We start from the raw sequence: 6,564 nt of genomic DNA, 5'->3' as shown, positions 1-6,564 counted from the left end.
GGAATTGATGTGTTTCTAAAAACAGACAAACAAAATAGAAGTTTTGATTGATAGGAAATTGCCAACTACATATAACTACAGTAGTACTACCGAAGCAGTAAACATAAAGGAATTACGTGCCTCATTCTGAGATCAGAAATGTTTCATACTCTAATACATCATATGCCATGGTCATATGGTATTACAGAAATAAATAAAAGAATGACTGGTGAGCTGAAAATTTATGGCACGCTTTTTTTTCCCTGTCTCATTTACACTACTTTCCATGTATGAATTTGGCTAATGTGACATCAGCAATATATGTTTTCCTTTGGGACTGTCCTTGAGCTGTGACATTATGAATGGCTGGAGAACAACAGCAAAACTGAGCTAGAAATAATGCAAAGGACACAAAAAACAACTCATAGGTGTTTGGAAAATAAGAGCTTTGTGATACTTATGAAAAGATAATACATAGGAAGATGGTAAAAAGGAAAGCACTTTTCAAGTGCATTGTAAGCACCAAACTTGATTTTCAGTGGTATAAGCTGAAGTAGCACAGTGGCAAGACAGGCTCATAGTTCATGTACTTGAAGAGAGCGAATGTCAGGCTATCAAAAGACAATGCAAGCAAGGTAAAATGGTAACTGCTTGTGGTAGCATTGACTATACAAACTTGCACAAACTGACAAATCCTGAGACACATTGTAATGAACAAAACTGTAGATTTAACGTGGAGTTGTCTGCCACCTAGTAAAAAACACAGAAACTTAAGCAGTGATTGCTGGATAAATCAGATCCTTAAAAATAAGACCTAAGTCTTCAGATCCACTCTTTGCCCTCATCGTTGTGTTTGGGATATCTTTTCTGCCAAGAAAAAGGGATTTTACAAGGTACCACTGGGTGTGTTTCTACCAGTTCAGGCTCCAGAGACAGCTAGTCCAAATTGTTTCTTATATAGGTTAAAACTGAAGTGAGGATGCACAGGTGGAGCTCCAGGGGGGTTAGGGACATGCAGGAAGAAAAAAAAATGTAAGAACAGCTGTGCTAAATCAGACTAAAAATCCATTTAGGCCAGTATCTCCAGCAGGGGCTGATAGCCCGTGTCTAGGGAGAAGCAGAATAGGACAAGCTTATAGCAATATTCTTCCATTCTATTGTCCCAGCCTCCAAGGGTTCATAGCTCAGGAACTTCCAAACCCAGAGGTGGTATCTTTGTATTTAAGAAAATGAAAGCAGTTAAACTTGGAGATATCTGTTAATGGAGATATCTGAGCAATGAACTCTCTGCCTAAGGAATCCCAAAGCAGTAGTGATTAAGGTAAAAGGGATTTAGCACTTGTTTCTTTCTATAGATAATGTCCTGAACATCTGCATTGCTACCATTTTAAACCTAGTTCAGGTATCATTACACTCCATTCACGAGAGTGACTTCAGGGAAGATGCATTACAAATATATGACAATTACAGGTACAGATTATGTAATTTACACTGCTTTGCTTTTCTAAAATATGCTTTAAGTAGGAAAACAATTGAAATATCATCTTGTTTTAATAAGAGAAATTACAATAACAATTATTTTGTACAGTGGAAAACTGGTTTTCTGAGTTAGTTTATCTGATGAAGAATCAATATTTTTCACAGTTCTTCTCAGGACAATATTTTGTCTTGTCTGTAACGTTAATGTATGCTTAACTGATGACTAAATGGAGAAAACTGTTCTCTATTTACAGGGAATATGTGACATACATATGTAACTCAAGAAGGTTTACTTCAAGAATAAGGAAAAATTTAAAATAAATATTTAATTTAAAAAAAAGAAATACAGAAGTATGTATATAGAATGGATTTCATCAACATCATGCTAGACTTGGGATATAACATACAACAGTTTTATATCTACTGTTTTTCTGAATTCATGTCTGTGTCACTGAAGTGGTTACAAGGAGATACACTTTTTTTCTTCTAAGAAACAGTTCATTATGATATACAGGAATGTGATAAAGGTGTTGCATTTTTTAAAATTTTATTTTGTGCATTCATTCCTAATAGAAAGTATTCACAATAGTTAATATGAAATAGAAGCACATTTTATATTAGTATAAAGTATGTTTTGCATTTTTTCAGCCAAACCATTCAAACGATAAAGATGGTTAAAGAAAAACAAGGAAAAACTTGGGTGGAAATTCCAAAATGATAAGAACTTGTTTCTGCACTCTAAATCGAGACCACAAAACCTCAACAATGCTTCGGCAGAAAACTTTTAGCTTTCTATGACTCTCTGTAACTATGAATCCTACCTCTGAATAACAGAAAATAATGCTATCAATACCTCACACATTGCAACAGAAGACTTCTTTGAAACCCTCTCTTGATTGCAATCCTATTAGTTCTCTATTATACCCAAGAGACAGCAGATACACGGCACATTTCACCTGTTAGCAATAGCCTTCCATGCTTTTGTTTTCTGACAGAACCTTAGTGCTCTTTTAATGTATTTCCTTTCCTTCTGGCAAATGATTTAGAGGTCCCCCTTGGTAAAATCATTAAGCATTTGTTTGCTAAACGAAGGTGGCCTGTTATGTAGATATCATTGATTCTAGCATATTCCAAAGATTTTAAGGCAAGAGTGCATAGAAAGAGGTGGATGCAATTTCCATGCTTTTCTTTACTATTAAGTAATCTAAATTGCAGAAATGCAAGCTGATTAACCAAGTTATTTGTCAGGACAATACTTTCATTCCCTCCCATAGTGTGCAAAGAAAGCAATCAAACAAGCAAACAGTTGTATAACTTTATATAGCCTGGTAGACTAAAAGAAAACTGTCTTGGCAGCAGGTGGTGGATGCAATGAGGATATAGCAATGAGCATAAAGAGGATTGGTGAGCAACAATTAGTAAGAAAAGTACATTGTTTCCCCATTTGGTACTTTGTTACTTATGCAACCACATTGAGAGAAGTTATTATCACACCAACAGTCACATATTTTTTTCCTGAAGATGGAAGAAAGATATCTGAAATTTTACAAGAAAAGATATATTTTTCCATCAGAATGTAGATATGAAAAAGCAAGTATGTGTGTACATATTCTGGAAAGAAGTTATATTGCATAGGTGATGAAATGTTGAGGAAAACGCATGCTTATTTTTCTGTTTAGGAGTGTGATCCTGTGATATGCCTGTGTAAAACAGTCTTGTTAAGTGGTCAGAATATTTGATGGGAAACCTAATCAGGCTTTGAGGTATGGATCCAGAAACTGAGAGTTAGGCACAATTGTGCTAAACTCTGTAGGACTAGGGACAGAGTAGCCTTAGTACGCAATAACCTGCCAGTTTTCCAGGTTTAGCGCTCCCGGTGTTTCCAAAGTCATAATCATTGACTGTGCATCTCCTATGACCTCTTTTAAGAATCTCCAGTGCTATACATAAACATGGTGGGATTGTCTTAATTTGCAAAAAACATCAAGGTAAAATAAATAAGACAATACAACCGATCTTTGGTTAATTTTATGGAGTAATTCTGTAAGGCATATCCCACAGCCACATGGTACCCATTAACCAGTTAATCTTGTCAACTCGTGAAAAGTTGGCATTATACTCGAACATAACCCATCCCTACCCGTATTAATTGCAAAACTGAGATCACTTTTGTATCAGTTTGCAGACTCTGCAACGTCTAGTTTTTTAATGATCCAGACTTCTTGCAGTGACAAGCGTAGTTATGTTTCCACACAGAACACCTTTAACCACTCAGCTGATGTCCAAATGGGTGCAAATTGCACGTGGAGGAACTGTAAGGTGTAAATTAGTTACGGTACAATGCCTTAATTTACACCTTACAAGTTTCGGTACCCGGTTATTCCTAGATAGATTCCCGGGTATTCCTAGACATAAGGAGTAGGTGTAAGTAACTCTAAAGCTTAAGTAAGCTTAAGTAAGTACACAATTGTCTATCTTATCCATAAGCAACAAATTGTCCATGATGGCCAAAAGTGAGTTTGCTATGCTACTGTATCTGATAAAACAATATAAAGGACAACAAGGGAGTGAGGGAGTGAGTGTGTGGCATAATTAAGCAGGGTAAAAGTACTGATCTTGTTGGTTCTTAAATAAACCCCAGTATCCAGATCTGCTACAGGTTGTCATTTATTCTGTGTCATCTATGACAGCTTCTCAAATATTTTACCGAATATTTTCTATTTATCACAACAAATTTCTAGCCCAGACAGAAATATGGACTCTTTTCCTCAAAAAGGGTAAGAAGCACAAAAGTAATCCAGTCATTTTGCCCACATATACTGATCTCATGGCATCTGTGTCATAGTTCTTGTCAGCTAATGCAGAAAAGCAATGTGATTCCACTTAGTTTCCTATCTAATAACTCCTCATTTAGGAAAAAAAAGGAATGACTATGTAGGAGGACTAGTGAAATTACTAGTGAAATTATTTTGTTATAAAAGAAGACTAGTAAAATAGCAAAATGAGAAAATATGTGTAATATTCCATCTCCTCTTTTACTATTTTGTTGTAATCTTGTATATGAGTAGAAACACTAAAAAGAAACTAGAAGCAGGGCCGAAGATACCTAAAATGTATCCTCATTTCCTTAGAACTGGACACATGCTCATATTCCAAAGACTTTTTTGATAGGCTCTTTCTTCCCACGCAACCCTGACTGTATTTTCACTCTGATATTAACCAGAGCAAGGACTGTTCCTGTTTCCAATGGCAATGGGCTCTTCACGGCTTTTGATGCTTGTGTGTACAATGGGGTTGAACTCACTCCACCATTTGTTGCCGGTTCATCTCTTTTCTTGGGCTTGAGTTATTTACTCCAGGATATTAAGCCAGAGTGCTTGACCTACACTCAATTTATATTGGATCAGTATTCTGACTAGAATTTAGTGATTGAGTCTTCTGTTTAGTTTACAACAGTTAACCTGTTATCTAGGTGTGAAGGAAAATAAGATTGCTCACTTTGCCTTTCTTGGTCCACTGTCATGGTACCTCATATATTCCTGTAAGAAATCCTTGTGATCTCATAAAGGCAGGTTTTCCTTAAAGGTTAAATGTTCCTTTTCCTGACACATTTTCTATAAGAAGAATGTTACAGAGGCTTAACGATTCTAGTTCAGCTTTTCAACAGGGAAAGCTTAGACAGGTGTCTCAGGAGAAAATCCACTAAAAATATGCTTGCAGAAATGTTGTACTAAGTGTTGAAAATTGGTTAAATTACTTGCAGTAGGTAGGGGCACATAATTCTGTTTGCTTCTTTTCCAAATCCTATGACTCATGTTCACCTTCATAAAAGTTATTTTTGCTTTGGGAACCACTACAGTTCATCTTTACTTCTTCCAGCACTTTATAAGCACTTAGTAGTAAATCATCTGGACCCAACTACCTGATCTCTTGTATTGGTTCATCAACCTCTTTCTTTGCAATGTTAAATCATTTGTAAAGTTAAATTAAAAAAATGAGGGAAAATATGGTGAATTCATGAACGTATAACTAAATTAACTCCAAGAAAGTAATTCAGGTGGCAAAGGTGAGTGATAGATATTTATTTTAAATTGGTTTTGTCAGAATATTCTATTAAATTAAATACAGAAGTTACAATTAATGACGTGTTTCATTCTGTCTATTTAAATGGCTTGATTCATTAATTATTTAAGGCAGAGATTATTTAGCTTGAAATGAATGTGCAATTAAATCCATCTCTAAGTTGATTTGTATTATGCACTGCAAAGTTCATGGCTTACTAGGTTTCTTGTTTAGTATTTTGAATGGGCTGCAGCCAGGTACGCCAGGACCCTGTAACAAACCCATGCAAAGAGGCTGCTCCCTCACCTCCCAGAACCTCACCGGAAGCAATACCTACCTGCTGGTACACCATTTTCTAGACTTGAAGCCAGTCCTATTGGGGGCAGAGTTTGGCCCATCGTATTTGCACCTCGCACCTGCTACCTCTTAAGTATATAATTAAGCTGTCTGTAGCTTTTGTTTTGCAAATGTGCATTCATCCGATATGTGAAGAGGGAGGGGAGCCCTCAGACCATTCTTTTTAGTCTTCAATTTTCCCATTAGGATGTACTTGGAAAGGAAATTAAATTGGTGTTGTGTTGATGATTTATTGCAGGAAGGAACACAATTTACACAGAGAAAAGTGCAATTTTAATTTTACATGGTTCACTAACAGCATATTCATATGTTCTGCCTATAGGTGTTGCAGTAAAGATGACAGTGTGGTTTTGTTTTCTAATAAGGGGGAAACATAAAGCTTATTTTAACTTTTAATATATTATTCTAATGTCTTTTCTGTACAATAAAAAGGAGTTTTCTAATCAATTTCTATTATTATTTTAAAGAAATCCACCTCTACACTTTTAAAAACTTTGAAGCTGTTTGCATATGACAGTCTAACATATATCTAACCATATCTTAAAATATATTGGCACACAATGGTGCATTTATAGTAATGGTTCAAAACGTTTATTATGTATTTTTAAATCATATAAGCAGTTTTCCAAAGTCACCTAAATGTCTATCAGAATTTGTTGCCTACAATTAACCCTTTGGAGCTGGCAG

The sequence above is a fragment of the Pygoscelis adeliae genome, unplaced genomic scaffold (genome assembly GCF_000699105.1).
Source record: "Pygoscelis adeliae isolate BGI_AS28 unplaced genomic scaffold, ASM69910v1 Scaffold78, whole genome shotgun sequence".
NCBI lineage: Eukaryota > Metazoa > Chordata > Aves > Sphenisciformes > Spheniscidae > Pygoscelis > Pygoscelis adeliae.
Note: the sequence above shows the minus strand (reverse complement) of the source record.